Genomic DNA, 20,072 nt, shown 5'->3' on the forward strand with positions numbered 1-20,072 from the left:
AGGGTACAGCTACTTTGCAAAAACACTTTGACAGTTTCTTATAAAGATAAGTATAAACTTACCATACGACCCAGAAATACCACTAATCTTCAGAGTGCAAAAACTGCACCCCAGTTTCAGTGGGGCCCAAGGAGGGAGCTATTCTTTCATACCCTGCCCAGCAGAAGCAGACAGTGCTCAGATTCCCCCACTAGTATCATCAGTGGGGTTTGGTGGTAATATAGGTCTCCACTGCCACCCAACAGTGCCAGTGGGGCTAGTCAACTACAGATTCAATATTCCATTAAAATATTCTTTAGGAATGAAGGTGAGATAAAGACACTCAGACAAAGAAAAATTAAGAACCTGTTCCCAAAAAAAGTTATCATTAAAGAACAGTTTTCAAAAGATGTCTAAACAGAAAGAAATTGTGACAGAAGAAGGTTTAAAACTCTAGAAAGGAAAGAAGAACAGCAGAATGGGTAATTATAATAGACTATCTTTTTGCTCATGAGTTTCCTAAATCATAGTTTTTTCTTTAGCCTGCTGATACAGTAGATTACATTGATTGATTTTTGAGTGTTGAACAAGCCTTGTATACCTGGAGTAAATTCCACTTGATTGTGGTGTATAATTGTTTTTATACATTGGTGGAAATAATTTTTTGGAGGATTTTTGTGCCTACAGTCATTTGAGATATTGGTCTTTAGTTTTGTTTGGTTAGTCTTTTTAATAATGTTTTAATCTGGTTTTGTTATCAGCAGCTTATAAAAGTAAATGAAAATGAAAATACAACATATCAAAATTAGTAGGATGCAGCTGAAGTAGTACTGAGAGGGTAACTTATAAAACTAAATGCTTATGTTAGAAACAAGTAGGGGCCGGCCCAGTGGTGTGGCAGTTAAGTGCTCACATTCTGCTTCTCAGCTGCTCCGGCTTCGCTGGTTTGGATCCTGGGTGCAGACATGGCACCACCTGGCAAAAGGCATGCTGTGGTAGGCGTCCCATGTATAAAATAGAGGAAGATGGGCATGGACGTTAGCTCAGGGCCAGTCATCCTCAGCAAAAAGAGAAAGATTGGCAGTAGTTAGCTCAGGGCTAATGTTCCTCAAAAAAAAAAAAAAAAAAAAAGAGGGGCTGGTCCCGTGGCTGAGCGGTTAAGTTCGCGCGCTCCACTGCAGGCGGCCCAGTGTTTTGTTGGTTCGAATCCTGGGCGCGGACATGACACTGCTCCTCAAACCACGCTGAGGCAGCGTCCCACGTGCCACAACTAGAAGGACCCACAACAAAGAATATACAACTATGTACCGGGGAGCTTTGGGGAGAAAAAGGAAAAAATAAAATCTTTAAAAAAAAAAAAAAAGAAACAAGGTCTCAAATCAATAATTTAAGTTCCTATCTCATGAAACTAGAAAAGGGAAGAGTAAACTAAACCCAGAGGAAACAGAAAGGATGAAATGATAAAGATAACTGAAGAAATCAACAAAATTTAAAACAAAGAAATAGAGAAAATTAATTTGAAAAACTAGTTCTTTAAAAAATCATTAAAATGATAAACCTTTAACAAGACTGATAAAGATAAAAAAAGAGAAGATACAAATTGCCAATATCAGGGATAAAACAGGGGCCATCACTATAGATCTCACAGCCATTAAATGGATAAGGGAGTATGAATGATTTACACTCATAAATTTGGCAACTAGAACAAATGGTTCTGAAAAGTCAACCAAGATGAAATAGACAATCTAAATAGTCCTAAATCCACTAAAGAAATTGAATTCGTAATTTAGAAGCTCCCAAAAAGGAATTTCCATGGGGAAAACATAAACTTCAACCCAATCCTCACATCTTATGCAAACATTAATTCAAAATGTATCATGCTTTTAAATGTAAAATGGAAAACTATAAAACTTTTAGACAAAATCATAGGAGAAAAGGTTTGGTACCTAGGGCTAGGCAAACAGTTCCTAAATTTGATCAACAAAAGGAAAGATTAATAAATTTGACTTCAACAAAATTTAAAACTTTTGTGCTTCAAAAGACGCTGAGCAAACCATAAAACACAAGCTACCTACTATGAGAAAATATTAACAGACCACATATCCAACAAGGCTAGTGTGAAGAATATACTTAGAAGTCCCAAAACTCAACAATTAAACAAAACATAACAAAAATACAACCTAATCACAAAATAGGCAAAAGACTTGAACATACAGTTAACCAAAGATGACAAAAGCAATGAAAAGATGTTCAACATCATTAGCCATCAAGGAAACGCAAATTAAAACCACAATAAGATATCACTATCCACCTATCAGAATGGCTAAGATTAAAAATAGTAACACCACCAAATGCTGTCAAGGATACAGAGAAACTAGATCACTCATATAATGCTGGTGGGAATGTACACTGGTACAGCCACACTGGAAAAGAGTATGGCAGTTTCTTACAAAGCTGAACATGCCATTACCAAAACACTCATCAATTGCACTCCTGGGCATTTATCCTAGAGAATGGAAAACTTATGCTTACACAAAAACCTTTAATCGAATGTTCATAGTACTGTCATTCGTACTAGCCCCATACTGGAAACAATCCAGATGCCTTTCAGTGGGTGAATGATTAAACAAACTGTGATGTCATGGAATACTACTCAGTAATAAAAAATGATTAACTACTGACATACACATCAGCCTGGATGGACCTCCAGGGAATTGTGATAAGTGAAAAAAAATCCCCAAAAGGTTACAAACCATATGATTCTATTTATATAACTTTCTTGAACTGACAAAATTATAGAGATGGAGATTAATGGTTGCTAGGGGTTACAGAACTGGGGGGATAGAAAGTGAGTGTAGCTATAAAGGAGAAAAAAGAGGGATCCTTGTGATGATGGCACTATTGACTGGGGTGGTCCTCACACAAATCTACATATATAGTAAAATTGCATGTAATTAAATACACACATGCACATGCACCACATGTAAAACTGGTGAAATCTAAATACTGTAGATGTATCGAAGTCAATTTCCTGGTTGTGATACTGCACTAAACTTTTGCAAATTGTTACCATTAGGAGAAACTGAATAAAGAATATACTGGGGGTGCCAGCTCAGTGGCATAGTGGTTAAGTTTGTGCATTCCACTTCAGCGGCCTGGGGTTTGCAGGTTTGGATCCTGGGAGCAGGCCTAGCACTGCTAGTCCAGCCATGCTGTAGCAGCATCCCACACAAAATAGAGGAAGCTTGGTACAGATGTTAGCTCAGCGACAATCTTCCTCAAGCAAAAAGAGGAAGATTGGGGACAGATGTTAGCTCAGGGCCAATCTTCCTCACACACACAAAAAGAATATACTGGGATCTTTCTGTTATTTCTTATAACTGCATATTAATGTACAATTATACCAAAATAAGATCTGTACACTAAAATCTACAAACATTTCTGAGAGAAATTAATGAAATAAATGGAGATATATACCTTGCTCATGGGTTGGAAGACTCAATATTGTTAAGGTGTCAATTCTCCCTAAATCCATTGACAGATTCAACATAATCTCAATCAAAATTCCATAAGAGCTTTTTTATAGAAATTTATAGGATGATTCTAACATTCATATAGAAATACAAAGGATCTAGACTAGCCAAAAGAACTCTAAAAAAGAAGAACAAAGTTGAAAATTTTATACTATTTTTGATTCCAAGGTTTATTATAAAGTAACAATAATCAAGACAGAGTGGTATTGGCATAATGATAGAAAAATACCAATAGAACAGAATAGAGAGTCCAGAAATAGACTCTGGACTTACGTATATATAGACAACTCATTATGTATATATAAACAAGTGACTATAGAAAAATATTTAGAGAAAGATTTTAGGAGAACAAATAGTTTTTCAACAATTGAGTCTGGAACAGTTAGATATCCATATGCAAAAATACATACATAAATTTTGATCTATACCTCATACCATATAAAAAATTAAATCAAAATGGATCACAAAACTAAATGTAAAACCTAAAACTATAAAACTTCTAGACAAAGAAAGGAGAAAATATTTATTAACTAGGGTTAATCAACAATTTTTTAGATATAATAAAAAAGCAGAATCTATTAATGAAATAAAATTGATAAATTAGACTTCATCTAAATTAAGAGCTCCCGATCTTTGAAAGGCACTGCTAAAAGAGTTAAAAGATGAGCCACAATCTTAGAGAAAATATTTGCCACATATCTGACAAAGGACTTGTACTGATACTGTATAAAGAATTCTCAAAATTCAATAATAAGGAATCAAACAACCCAATAAAATAGGAAAATTATTTGAACAGTCACATAACCAAAAAAGACATACACAATGGCAAAAAGATCACATGAGTAGGTGCTCAACATAACTTGTTGCTAGGGAAATGCAAATTAAAACCATAATGAGATATCAAAAGTCTATAAGAATTCCTAAAGTTGAAAAGATTGACCATATGAAGTGTTGGTGAGGAGGTGAAGCACTGGGACTCTCATATAGTGCTGGTGAGAATGTGAAATGATACAATCATCTTGGAAAATACTTGAGAATTTCTTAAACAGTTAAACATAAACCTACCATATGGTCCAGCCATTCCACTTACAGGCATTTACCAAAGAGAAAAGAAAATATACATCCACACAAAGACTTGTACATGAATGTTCATAGCAGCCTTATTTATCATAGGCAAAAACTGGAAACGACCCAAAAAGGAGGTGGATGGGCCAATTGTGGCATATCCATGTGATGTAATACGACTCAGAAAGAAACGAACTATTGATGCACCTACTACGTAGCTCCCTATACGTTGATGATTTCACCTATTCGTAGAAAACTTCCCCATAACCCAACCCAAAATCAATTATTCCTTGACCCTGGGTCTCCAAGCGCTTGTATATTACATGTGCACTTTTTAAAAAATTGCACATAGCAATACAGTGCTTATTAATTCAGTATAAAACCACAAATCTGTACTACTCCCCTATGTATACTGATTCACAAGGGAACAAATGCTAACATCAGAATAAACCTAAAATGATTCTGACTTATAATAGCATTTGGCTGGCAGCTGTTGATATAGCTTCTCCCAATTTTCCCCTAAAATAGCAATTGCTCCTACTAGATATCAAACATATTATAAATCTAGAGTAAATATATAATATGGAGTTTCCTCTTTTATCTACACTTAATTGCTTGATGATCTCACCCAGTTTCATGACTTTGAATAATATCTATATACTGATAACTCGCAATACATGCCTCTCACTTAAACTCCAGATCTGTATATATAACAGCTCTAATTACATGTAAAATAGTCATCTCAAATTTAACAAGTCAAACATCAAACTCCTGACTTCCCCAAAACCTGCTTTTCTCAGCCTTCCCATCTCAGTCATCCTTCTGGTTACACAGACCTGAAACATTGGAGTCAGTCTTTATTCCTAGCTTTCTCTTACACCCCATATCCACTTCAGCAGCAAATTTTGCGGAGACTACCTTCAAAATACACCTATGAATCCAAAATACATCTGCGATCCAATGACTTCTCACTCCCTTACTCGGAGTATTGCAGTAGCCTCTTAAATGGTCGCCCTAGTTGCACCCCTGACTCCCTATTCTCTTTCAACACAGTAGCCGGAATGATACTTTAAAAGCCTAAGTTTGATCATAGCAATCACACAACAAATGCTATTAGTTGTAGTAAGAGAAATAATAGTAGGAACTATGTCCAAAGATGTTTTACAAAGAAATATATTACTCTCTGTAATGGTAAAACTTGGAAATAATTCAAATAGGTCAATGGTTAAATAAACTGTGATTTTATTTTTTACCACAATCACAAGTTGATAATGTAATTGAAATAGATCTACATATATTAACATGAGAAATTTCCCAAGAAACATTTTTGGGCAAAAATAAAAGAAAACTGCAAAACAATATACATATAGGATGATCCCATTTATGTTTTAAAGATAACTATATATTTGAATGAGAACATATATACGTACGTTAATGCAAAGAAAAAATTTCAAGTATGCATACCAAAATGTTACTACTACTAATCTCTGGGCAGGGGGAGATTTAGGAGGATAGGGCCAAGGGAAGATTGAAAAGGTCTTTCCTACTTTTAGTGTACACCTAAATATATTTTTTTAATTTAACAATAATGCAATGATATGGTATTTATGTTACAGCTTTATAATGACATTCAAGAGTAAACCATGGACAAAACGAAAAGACAACCCACCAACTGGGAGAAAATATCTGCAAGTCATATACCCAATAAGGGGTTAATTTCTAAAATATATAAAGAACTCACAAAACTCAACAATAAAAAAACAACAAGCTAATCAAAAAATGGGCAGAGGATCTAAACAGACGTTATTCCAAAGAAGATACACAGATGACCAACAGGCACATGAAAAGATGTTCAACATCACTAATTATTAGGGAAATGCAAATCAAAACTACACTGAGGTATCACCTTACACCAGTCAGAATGGTTATAATTACCAAGACAAAAAACAAATGTTGCAGAGGATGTAGAGAAAAGGAAACTCTCAATCACTGCTAGTGGGAATGCAAACTGGTTGCAGCCACTATAGAAAACAGTATGGAGATTTCACAAAAAATTTAAAATAGAAATATCATATGATCCAGCTATCCCACTACTAGGTATTTATCCAAAGAACTTGAAATCAATGATCCAAAGAGATTTATGCACCCCTATGTTCATTGCAGCATTATTCACAATAGCCAAGACATGGAAGCAACCCAAGTACCCTTCTACAGATGAATGGATAAAGAATATGTGGTGTATATATATATACAATAGAATACCACTCAGCCATAATAAAGACAAAATTGTGCCAGTTGCAACAACATGGATGGTCCTTGAGATTATGATGTTAAGCAAAATAAACCAGACAGAGAAAGACAAACACTGCATGATTTCACTCATATGTGGAAGATAAATAAATACATGGATAAAGAGAACAGATTAGTGGTTACCAGAGAGGAAAGGGACTGCAGGTGGGCGAAAGGGGTAAAGACGCACATATGTATGGTGACAGACAAAAATTAGACTACTGGTGGGGCTGGCCCCATGGCCGAGTGGTTAAGTTCGCGCGCTCCGCTGCAGGTGGCCCAGTGTTTTGTTGGTTCGAATCCTGGGTGCAGACATGGCACTGCTTGTCAGACCACGCTGAGGCAGCGTCCCACATGCCACAACTAGAAGAACCCACAACGAAGAATACACAACTATGTACCGGGGGGCTTTGGGGAGAAAAAGGAAAAAATAAAATCTTTAAAAAAAAAAAAGACTACTGGCGGTGAGCACAATGACGTCTACTCAGAAATTGATAAATAATAATGTACACCCGAAATTACAGTGTTATAAACCATTATGATCTCAATCAAATAACTGGAAAAAAGAATTTAAAGGAAAACCTGAACATAGTGAGGAAAGAAATGGTTATGATGAATCAAACTGAGCTTCTTGAGAGGAAAAATAAAATATCTGAAAAAAAATACCCTGGATGAAATTACATCAAATTAGACATCTGAGAAGAATTAGTGAACTTGAAGACATGACAATAGAAACTATCCAAAATAAAGCATAAAGATTAAAAAAAGACAAGTAAAATGAACAGACTCTCTGTAACCTATAGAACAAAATCAAGCAGTTCTAACATGTGCAATTACAGGTGCTGAAAGCCAGGATGCGTAAAAATGTATTTGAGGAAATAAGGCCCCTTAATATTCCAAATTGGATGAAAACTATAAATCCATAGGTGCATGAAGATCAATGAACACAAGCAGCATAAACACAAAGAAATCCACATCAAATACATCATAATGAAATTCCTGAAAACCAATGTTAATAAGAAAATCTAAATGCAGGCAGAAAAAAAACACATTACATAAAAAGAAACAAAGATATGAATATAAACAAACTTATCATAGAACATTCCACCCAACAACTGCAGAATATATATCCCTCTCAAATACACTAGGAACACACATCTATATAGACTATATTATAGATTATAAAACAATTCTTAATAAACTTAAAATGATTCAAATCATACAGAGTATATTCTCTGACCAAAATGAATTTAAATTAGAAATCAAAAACCGAGCCACAACATCAAACACTAAGTATTCAGAAATTAAGTAACACAGATTTAATAATCCACTGGTCAAAGAAGAAATCACATCAGATATTAGAAAGTACTCTAACTGAATGAAAATGAAAACACAACATATCAAAATTTATGGATTTCAGGTAAGGCACTGTTTGGTGAAAAATGTATAGCTTTAAAAGCTTATATTGGAAAACTAAAAAGGTTTAAATGATCTAACTTTTGACATTAAGAAGCTGGAAAAAAGAAAAGCAAATTAAATCCAAAATAAGTAGAATCTTCTCAAAAAAAGGAGAAAATTAAGAACACAAAAAATTGGTTCTTTGCAAAGATTACTCAAGTGGATAACTGTTTAGCAAGAGTGATCAGGATAAAAAGGAGGAAACACAAATTCCCAATAAAGGAATGAAACAGGAGACATCACTATAAAGCTAACAGACATTTGAAGGCTAATAATTCAAAATAACAAACAACTTTATACCAATAAGTTCAATAACTTAGAAGACATGGACAAATTCCTTAAAAAATACAATTTCCCAAAACTGACTCAGGAAGAAATATAAAATCTGAATGGCTCTATATCAATGAGAGTGATAGAATTTGTAATAAAAACTCTCCCCACTAAAAAAAGCTCAGATCTAGATGGTTTCACTGGTAAATTACATCAAATATTTAAGGAAAAATAATATCTTATGCAAACTCTATCAGAAAATAGAGGAGGAAGGAACATTGCTGAACTCATTTTATGTGGCCAGTGTAATTTCAAAACCCGACAAAGATATTCCAAGAAATGAAAATTTTCCTTATGAAAATAAAGGCAAATATCATTAACAAAACATTGTCATATCACAGAGGTTAGCAAACTATGACCCACAGGCCAAATCTGGCCTGCCACCTGTTTTTGGAAATAAGAGATTTATTAGAACACAGCCATGCCCATTCAATTATGTATGGTCTCACTACAAATACAGAGTTGCATAGCTGTAAGAGAGGTCATAAGGCCTATAAAACTAAAAATATTTAACATCTGGTTCTTTACAGAAAAAAGTTTGCTACCCCAGGCATATTGAATCCAGTAATATATTAAAAAGATAATACACCAGCACCAGTTGATGTGTATATTAAGAATGCAAGATTGATTTTACCTTAAAAAATTAAACAATATAATTCACCACAATAAAGGAAAAAATACATATGGGTGCCTTGATAGATACAATCATTTGACAAAACTCAACATCTATTAATGATAAAAATTCTCAATAAACTAGGAATTAAAAGAAACCTCTTCAAAATGGATAAATTCTTAGACTCATACAACTTCCCAAACTGAATCAAGAAGAAATAGAGAATCTGAATAGAGCAACCACAAGTGAAGAGATTAAGACAGTAATCAAAAACCTCCCCAAAAATAAAAGCCCAGGACCAGATAGCATCTCTGGAGAATTCTACCAAACATTCAAAGAAGATTTAATACCTATCCATCACAAACTATTCCAAAAAATTGAAGAAGATGGAACACTTCTTAACTCATTCTATGAGGCCAACAACGCCCTGATCCCAAAGCCAGACAAGGAAAACACAAAGAAGGAAAATTACAGGCCAATATCACTAATGAAGACAGATGCAAAATTCCTCAACAAAATATTGGAAACCTGAACACAGCAATACATTAAAAAGGATCATACAACATGATCAGTGGAATTTATACCGGGGACACAGAGATGGTTCAACATCTGCAAATCAATGCATGTGATACAGTAGATTAGCAAATTGATGAATAAAAACCACATGATCATCTCAATAGATGCAGAGAAAGCAATCAACAATATCCAACATCCATTTATGATAAAAACTCTCAATGAAATGAGTATAGAAGAAAAGTACCTCAACATAATAAAGAGCATATACAACAAACCCACAGCCAACATCAGACATTATTGAGAGAAACTGATGATGATATAAAGAAATGAAATGATATTGCACATACATAGATTGAAAGAATAAACATAGGGGCAGACCTCGTGGCCTAGTGGTTAAGTTCGCATGCTGTGCTTAGGCAGCCCAGGGATTTGGCAGTTCAGATCCTGGGCATGGTCATGACACTGCTCATCAAACTATGCTGAGGCTATGTCCCACATAGCACAACCAGAAGGACCTACACCTGGAATATACAACTATATACTGGGGGCTTTGAAGAGAAGAAGAAGGAGGGAAAAAAAGAAGATTGGTAACAGATGTTAGCTCAGGTGACAATCTTGAAAAAAAGAGTAAACATAGTTAAAATGTCCATACTACCTAAAGCAATCTACAGATTCAATGCAATCTCAATGACATTCTTCACAGAAAAAGAACAAAGAATCCTAAAATTCATATGGGGCAACAAAAGATCCCAAATAGTTAAAGCAATCCTGAGAAAAAGAACAAAGCTGGAGGTACCACAATTCCTGATATAAAAACATACTACAAAGCTATAGTAATCAAAACAGCATGGTACTGGTACAAACACAAACACACAGATCAATGGAACAAAATTGAAACTCCAGAAATAAAACCACACATCTATGGACAGCTAAACTGACAAGGACAAAGTTTCCAGACAAAGGAACCAAGAACGTACAATGGAAAAAGGAAAGGTTCTTCAATAAATCGTGTTGGGGGGCCAGTCCTATGGCATAGTGGTTAAGTTCGGCACACTCTGCTTTGGTGGCCCAGGTTTGTGGGTTTGAATCTTGGTGTGGACCTGCACCACTTGTCAGCCATGCTGTGGTGGCAACCCACATAGAGTGGAGAAAGATTGGCATGAACGTTACCTCAGGGCTAGTCTTCCTCAGGCATAAAAGAGGAGGATTGGCAACAAACGTTAGTTCAGGGCTAATCTTCCTTGAAAAATATGAATGAATAAATGGTGTTGGGAAAACTTGACAGCCACATGCAAGAGAATGAAAGTGGACCATTATCTTTCACAAAACACAAAAATTAACTCAAAATGGATTAAAGACTTGAAAGTAAGATAAGAAACCAAAAAACTCCCAGAAGAAAATATAGGCAGTACTCTCTTTGACATCGGTCTTAGAAGCATCTTTTTAAATACCACGTCTACTCAGGCAGGGGAAACAAAAGAAAAAATACACAAATGGGACTACTTAAGACTAAAGAGCTTCTGCAAGGCAAAGGAAACCATCAACAAAACAAAAAGATAACCCAAAAACTGGGAGAAAATATTTGAAAATCATATATCCGACAAGGGGTTAATCTCCAAAATATATAAAGAATTCATACAACTCAACAACAAAAAACAAACAACCCCATCAAAAAATGGGCAGAGGATCTGAACAGACGTTTTTCCAAAGAAGATAAACAGATGGCCAATAGGCACATGAAAAGGTGTTCAACATCACTAATTATCAGGGAAATGCAAATCAAAACTACACCAAGATATCACCTTATACCCCTTAGAAAGGCTATAATCACCAAGACAAAAAATAACAAATATTGGAGAGGATGTGGAGAAAAGGGAACCCTCATACACTACGGCAGAAATGCAAACTGGTGCAGCCACTATGGAAAACAGTATGGACATTTCCAAAAAAATTAAAAATAGAAATAACATAAGGCACAGCTATCCCACTACTGGGTATTTATCCAAAGAACTTGAAATCAACAATTCAAAGAGACTTATGGACCTTTTTTTTTTTTTAAAGATTTTTTTTTTATTTTTCCTTTTTCTCCCCAAAGCCCACCAGTACATAGTTGTATATTTTTAGTTGTTGGTTCTTCTAGTTGCGGCATGTGGGAAGCCACCTCAGCATGGCTTGATGAGCGGTGCCATGTCCGTGCCCAGGATCCGAACCAGCAAAGCCCTGGGCCTCCGAAGCAGAGAGCGTGAACTTAACCACTCAGCCACGGGGCTGGCCCCGAGACTTATGCACCCTTAACTTCACCGCAGCATTATTAACAATAGCCAAGATGTGGAAGCAACCCAAGTGTCCATCAACTGATGATTGAAGAAAGAAGATGTGGTATGTATAAACAATGGAATGCTACTGAACCATAAAAAGAGACAAAGTCGTCTCATTTGCAAAAACACAGATGGATCTTGAAGGTATTATGTGAACTGAAATAGGCCAGACAAAGGAAGACAAACACCATATGATTTCACTAATACGTGGAAGATAAACTAACACATGGACAAAGAGAACAGATTAGTAATTATCAGGCGTGAAGGGGGTTGGGGGTGGGCATAAGGGGTAAAGGGGCACATTTATATGGTGACAGACAAATAATAATGTACAACTGAAATTTCACAATGTTATAAACTATTATGACCTAGATAAAATTTTAAAAAACAAAACAGGTTTTCGGGGGTTTTTTCCCAGCTTTATTGAGATATACTTGACATATAACATTGTGCAAGTTCAAGGTATACAATGTAATGATTTTGTACACATGTATATTGTGAAATGAATACACAATAAAGTTAGTTAACACATCCATCACCTCACATAGTTACCTTTTGTATGTGTGTGTGGTGAGAACACTTATCTACTCTCATAGCAACTTTCAAGTATATGATACAGTATTCTTCACTATAGTCACCATGCTGTACCTTAGACCCCCAGAGCTTACTCATCTTATAACTGAAACTTTGTACCCTTTGACCAACATTTCCCCATTTCCTCCACCCCTAGTCCCTGGCAACCACCATTCTAGTCTCTACTTCTATGAGTTCAGCTTTTTTTAGATTCTGCACGTAAGTGAGATCATACAGCATTTGTCTTTCTCTGTCTATCCATCAACTTTTCTGCCAGCTTGAGCCTGCCCTTAAAACATCATCAAGGTGGGCACAGAAGAATCCATTCCTCTGGATGGGGTTCTCTCAGGAATTCTGCATGTTTGGAATCCTCAGCATACTGACCCTCCTTTTAAGAGTGTGTCATTCACTGTGTATTTCCAAAGGAAAGGCTAGGTTGCAGGCACTATGAGGATGCTATGAGAATCAGACATGAAGTCTGTTTTGAAGGAGCCTTCAGAATAGAGCTTGGGATGATGTGGCTCAACAACCAACCCAAATTAGGAATCTCTGTCACAGTCCTCCCGCCAGGTGGCCATCTGGCCTCTGCCTGGATCCTTACTAGTTTTTCAAAGAAGGGCTTTCCACTGTAGAACAGTTTGAATCATTAAAGGTTTTATTCTAGTTAAAGCTGACATCCATTTCCCCAACACTTGGTACTAGCTTGTATCCTCTGCAGCCAGATAAAATAAATGTATTTCCCCTTCACGATAGCCCTTAAGACATTTGAAAACAGCTTTTATAGTCCCTTTAACTATCTTCTTTTCCCCAAAATTCAAAGCAATTTTCTTCACATATCACCCTTCTCTGAATAGTCTCTTGTTCTACAATGCCCTTTTTATGTAGCAAAGTTCAGAATTAAGTCCAGTAGCCTAAGTGTGATCTGACCATCAGGAATAAAGTGAGACTACTATCTCTCAGTATTTGAACCCTGGACATTAAATGCAGCATCTTTTATTTTTTAGGAGCCCTTTGTTGACATTCCCTTTCTAAGATCCTACCTCCTATAATCGAAGCTAACAACATCAAAGGGCAGTTACTCATTCCCCCAGTACTCCTTCCAAGAGCAGTGGGGCCTTTGGTGAGCTAGAAGGCCACATTCTCACTGTGATGCCCAACACTCATTTCAGCAGCAGCAGTGTCCATACCACACATACCGAGTTTGTGGTGTGATTTTGGCTATGGTTGTGGCTGCTGCCAAGTCCCCTCTTTTCCGGTTAATTTCCCTAATGGATAATGATGTTGAACATCTTTTTATGTGCTTATTTGCCATTTATATGTCCTCTTCGATGAAATGTCTCTTCATGTCTTTTGTAGAGAAGTATACCATAGAGGTACACTCTTTTCTAGTTGGATTGTCTGGTTTTTTAAAACTACTGAGATTTATTTTTTGACATTTTATGCTTTGTTTTTATTTTCTTCCAAGTGGAAGAAACACCAAAGAGGCTCCTCCTCTAAATGGGAAAAGACTTGTTTATTGGAGTATAGTCGACATACAATATTGTATTAGTTTCAAGTGTATAACACGGTGATTCGACATTTATTTAACTGCTGAGTTTTGAGAGTTCTTTGTATAATGTAGATTCTAGTCCTTTGTTGGATATATGGTTTGCAATATTTTCTCTCACTCCATAGCTTGTCTTTTCATCTTCACATGGGCTTTCACTGAGCAAGTTTTTAATTTTGATGAAGTCCAACTTATTAATTTTGCCTCTTATGGATCATGCTTTTGATGTCAAGTATAAAAAAGCTTTGCCTAGCCCTAGATTTAAGATTTCCTCCCATTTCTTTTTCTAAAAGTTTTGTAGTTTTACATTTTTCCTTTAAGTTCACGATCCATTTTGAGTTAATTCTTGTGTAAGGTGAAAGGTTTAGGTCAATGAAATGTATATATATATATATTTGTCTTGCCCGTGGATGTACGATTGCTCCAGCACCATTTATTGAAAAGACTATCCTACCTATTAGACCTTTGTCAAAAATAAGTTGAGCATATTTGTGTGAGTCTTTATTTCCGAGTTCTTTATTCTGTACCATTGGTCAATGTCACACTATCTTGATTACTGTAGCTGGATAGGAGACTTCAGTATCAGGTGGAGTGATTCCTCCCTCATGATTCTTTTATTATTCAAGATTTTTTTAGTTATTCTGAAGCCTGTGCCTTTACACATAAATTTTAGAATAAGTTTGTCTATATCTACAGAAATCCTTGCCGAAATTTTTATGGACTTGCATTAAACCTTTCTATTAATTTGAGAATTAATATGTTTACTATGCTGAGTCGTTCAATCCATGGACATGGTACGTCTCTCCATTTATTTAGGTTAGCCATCTTCCTGGGTTCTTTGTCTCTTACAGTTGAGACTTAAGTATTTGTTAAATATTCTTGATACATGTCCTTGGTCAGATATATGCATTGAAAATATTTTCTCTCAGTCTGTGGCTTATCTATTCATTTTCTTAACAGTGCTTTTAAGGTTTTCTAGCACTATTGAATAGGCTATACTCTCTATATTGAATACTTTGTCCTCTGTTGAAAATCAATTGAACATATATGCATGGGTCTATTTGTGGACCCTCTATTCTGTTGCATTGACCAACTTGTCAATCCTTAAGCTACTACCACACTGTCTTGATTACCATAGCTTTATAGTAAATCTTGAAATAGGGTAGTTTAAGTCCTCCAACTTATCCCTCCCCCGATTGTTTTGGCTATTCTAAGCCCTTTGCAATTACATGTTAATTTAATAATTAATTTGTCAATTTCTGCAGAAAAGACTGTGAAGATTTAATTGACATTGCATTGAATCTATGGATCAATTTGAGGAGAACTAGCATCATAACAATATGGAATCTTCTAATTCATAACTATGGTATAACTCTCTACATGTTTCAATTTTCATTCATTTATTTTAGTCTTTGTAATTTTCAGTATAGAGATCTTGCACATCTTTTGTTAAATTTATTCCTAAACATTTAGTATTTTGATATTATTTTAAATGGAAATTTATCAATTTTATTTTCAAATTTTGTGTTGCTACTATATAAAAATACAATTGATTTTTGTATGTTGACCTGTATATTGTTATGTTAATAAATTTACTTCTTAATTTATTTACTTATTTTTTCTAGATTCCTTAGGGTTTTCTACATATGACATCTGCCATTTCTTTCTTTCTTTCTTTCTTTCTTTCTTTCTTTCTTTCTTTTGTAAAGTCATTGTGGTGGTACTTGTGGTTGATTTAACTTTTTTTAATTATCATTTGTATTTATTCATTTTTTGTTGAGGAAGATTGTCCCTAAGCTAACATCTGTGTCAATTGTCCTCTATCGTCTGGTATGTGAGATACCACCACAGCATGGCTTGGTGAGCAGTGTGTAGATCTCTGCCTGGGATACAAACCTGCAAACTTCAGGCCTCTGAAGTGGAGCACACAAACTCAACCACTACTCAACCAGGCCAGCCCCTGCCATTTATTTCTTTCACTTGCCTTATTGCAATATCTGGAATGTCCAGTATAAGTTTGAATAGAAGTTGTCAGAGCATACCTTTTTAGTTTGATGTAGTCCCATTTGTTTATTTTTTCTAGTGTTGACCTTGCCTGGTCATACATGGTACTTGAAAATATGCTGCTAAGACTGATGTCGAAGAACGTACTGCCTATGTTTTCTTCTGGAAGTTTCATGGGTTCAGGTCTAACCTTCAAGTCTTTAATTCATTTTTAGTCAATTTTTGTGTATAGTGTAAGATAATGGTCTGCTTTCATTCTCTTGCATGTAGCTGTTGAGTTTTCCCAACACCATTTATTAAAGAGACTTTCCTTTCTCCATTGTACGTTCTCGGCTCCCTTGTAGAAAATTAGGTGTCCACAGATGTGTGGGTTTATTTCTGGGCTCTCAATTCTGTTCCATTGATCTGTGTCTGTTTTTGTGCAAGTACCATGCTGTTTTGATTACTGTAGCTTGGTAGTATATTTTGAAATGACGGAGTCTGATACCTTCAGCTTTGTTCTTTTTCTCAGGATTCATTTGGCAATTGTGGTTTTTTGTTGTTCCATATAAATTTTAGGATTCTTTATTCTATCTCTGTGAAAAATGTGGTTGGAAATTTGATATGGATTGAATAGAATCTGTAGATTGCTTTAGGAAGTATGCACATTTTAATTATGTTAATTCTTCCTACCCAAGAGCACGGAATATCTTTCCATTTCTTTGTGTCTTCTTTGATTTCTTTCAACAATGTTATATAGTTTTCCGTGTACAGGTTTTTCACCTCTTTGGTTAAATTTATTCCTAGGTATTTTATTCTTTTTGTTGAAATTGTAAATGGGACTGTGTTCTTGAGTTCTCTTTTTGCTATTATGTTGTTAGTGTACAGAAATGGAACTGATTTTTGAATGTTGTATCCTGCAACTTTACTGTATTCGTTTATTATTTCTAAAAGTTTTTTGGTGGATTCTTTAGGATTTTCTCTATATAAAATCATGTCATCTGAAAATAGTGACAGTTTTACTTCTACCTTTCCAATTTGGCTCCCTTTCATTTCTTTTTCTTGCCTGATTGCTCTGCCAGGACTTCCAATACTATGTTAAATAAAAGTGGTGAAAGTGGGCATCCCTGTCTGGTTGCTGTTCTTAGAGGGACAGCTTTCAGTTTTTCTCCATTGAGAATTCTATTAGCTGTGAGTTTGTCATGTATGGCTTTTATTATGTTGAGGTACTTTCCTACTATACCCATTTTATTCAGAATTTTTATCATAAATCGATGCTGTATCTTGTCAAATGCCTTCTGAAATGCAAACCTGTTGAGATGATCCTTTGATTTTTATTCTTCATTTTGTTAATGTGGTGTATCACATTGATTGATTTGCAGATGTTAAACCATCCTGTATCCCTGGAATAAATTCCATTTCATCCTGGTGTATGATCTTTTTAATTTATTGTATTCTATTTGCTAGTATTTTCTTGAAGATTTTTGTGTCTATGTTCATCAGTGATATTGGCCTGTAGTTTTCTCTTTTTTTTTTATGTCCTCATCTGGTTTGAGTATCAGGGTAACATTGGCTTCATTGGATGAGTTAAGAAGCTTCCCCTCCTCTTGCATTTTTTGGAAGAGTTTGAGAAGGATCAGTATTAAGTCTTCTTTGAATGTGGTAGAATTCACCAGGGGAGCCATCTGGTCCTGGACTTTTATTTTTTGGGAGGTGTTTGATTACTGTTTCGCTCTCCTTACTGGTGATTGGTCTATTCAAATTCTCTATTTCTTCTTGATTCAGTTTGGGAAAGTTGTATGATTGTAAGAATTTATCCATTTCTTCTAGATTGTTCAATTTGTTGGTGTATGGCTTTTCATAGTATTCTCTTATATTCTTTTATATTTCTGAGGTGTCTTTTGTAGTTTCTCTTCTAGCATTTCTGATTTTATTTATTTGAGCCTTCTCTCTCTTTTTCTTGATGACTCTAGCTAAAGGTTTGTCAATTTTGTTTATTTTTTCAAGGAATCAGCTCTTAGTTTCATTGATGTTTCTATTGGGATTTTTGGTCTCTATTACATTTATTTCTGTTCTGGGTTTTATTTCCTTCCTTCTACTGATTTTGGGCCTTGTTTGTTCTTCTTTTTACAGTTCCTTTAGGTACACTGTTAGATTGTTTATTTGAGATTTTTCTTGTTTGTTGAAGTAGGCCTGTATTGCTGTAAACGTCCCTCTTACAGCTTTTGCTATATCCTATAAATTTTGGCATGTCATATTTTCATTTTAATTTTCATTTGTCTCCATGTATTTTTTTTATTTCTCCTTTGATTTCTTCATTTATCCAACTGTTGTTCAGTAGCGTTTTGTTTAATCTCTACATATTTGTGTCCTTTGTTATTTTCTTCCTGTAGTTCATTTCTAGTTTCATACCGTCATGGTCAAAAAAAATGCTTGGTGTTTTTTCAGTCTTCTTAAATTTATTGAGACTTGTTTTATGGCCTCATATGTGATCTGCTCTTGAGAATGTTCCATGTGCATTTGAAAAGAATGTGCATTCTGTGGTTTTTGCATGGAATGTTCTGTATATATCTAGTAAGTTCTTCTGGTCTAAAGTGCCATTTAAGGTCAACATTTCCTTATTGATCTTCTGTTTGGATGATTTGTCCACTGGTGTAAGTGGAGTGTTAGAGTCCCCTATTGTTATTGTGTTGCTGTCTATTTCTACTTTTATGTCTGTTAATAATTGTTTTATATATTTAGATCCTCCTATGTTGAGTGTTAGATATTTATAAATGTTATATCCTCTTCTTGGATTGTTCCTTTTATCATTATGTAGGGCCCTTCTCTGTCTCTTGTTACAGTTTTTGTTTTAAAGTCTATTTTGTCTCATATAAGTATTGCTACCCCAGCTTTCTTTTCATTGGCATTTGCATGGAGTATCTTTTTCCATTTCTTCACTTTCTGATGGTGAGTGTCTTTAAGTCTGAAGTGTGTTTCTTGTATGTGGCATCTATATGGGTCTTGTTATTTTGTCCAATTGACCACCTTCTTGTTTTTGATTGGAGCATTTAGTCCATTGATATTTAAAGTAGCTATTGATAAGAATGTATTTGGTGCAATTTTGTTACTTTTTTCTGGATGTTGTAGTAGTTTTTTCTCTGTTACTTTCTTCTCTTGCTCTTTTCCCTTGTGGTTTGGTGGCTTTCTTTAGTATTATGTTTTGATTCCTTTCTCTTAATTTTTTGTGTATTTATTATAGGTTTCTGGTTTGTGATTACCATGAGGTTCATATATAGTAACCTACCTAGATACCAATCTGTATTAAGTTGATGGTCTCTTAACTTTGACTTCTTGCTAAAAGCTCTACTCTTTTATTCCCCTCCTCCCACATTTTACATTTTTTTTTAAAGATTTTTATTTTTTCCTTTTTCTCCCCAAAGCCCCCCGGTACATAGTTGTGTATTCTTCGTTGTGGGTTCTTCTAGTTGTGGCACGTGGGACGCTGCCTCAGCGTGGTCTGATGAGCAGTGCCATGTCCGTGCCCAGGATTCGAACTAACGAAACACTGGGCCGCCTGCAGCAGAGCGTGCGAACTTAACCACTCGGCCACGGGGCCAGCTCCACCACATTTTACGTTTTTGATATCATGTCTAACCTCTTATCTGTGCATGTGTATCTTTTACTTTCTTATCCTGGAAATATATAATTTTATTTCTTTGTCTTTTGACCTTCATATTAGTTTCATAGGTGGTTGATTTGCTATCTTTACTGCATATTTGCCTTTATCAGTGATTTTATTGTTTTTTTTTTAATAATTTCCATATTCCTATTTGTGGTCTTCTCTTTTCCACTTAAATAAGTCCTTTTAGCATTTCTTGTAAGGCTAG

Source organism: Equus quagga, chromosome 10 (assembly GCF_021613505.1).
Source record: "Equus quagga isolate Etosha38 chromosome 10, UCLA_HA_Equagga_1.0, whole genome shotgun sequence".
NCBI classification, from domain to species: Eukaryota; Metazoa; Chordata; class Mammalia; order Perissodactyla; family Equidae; genus Equus; species Equus quagga.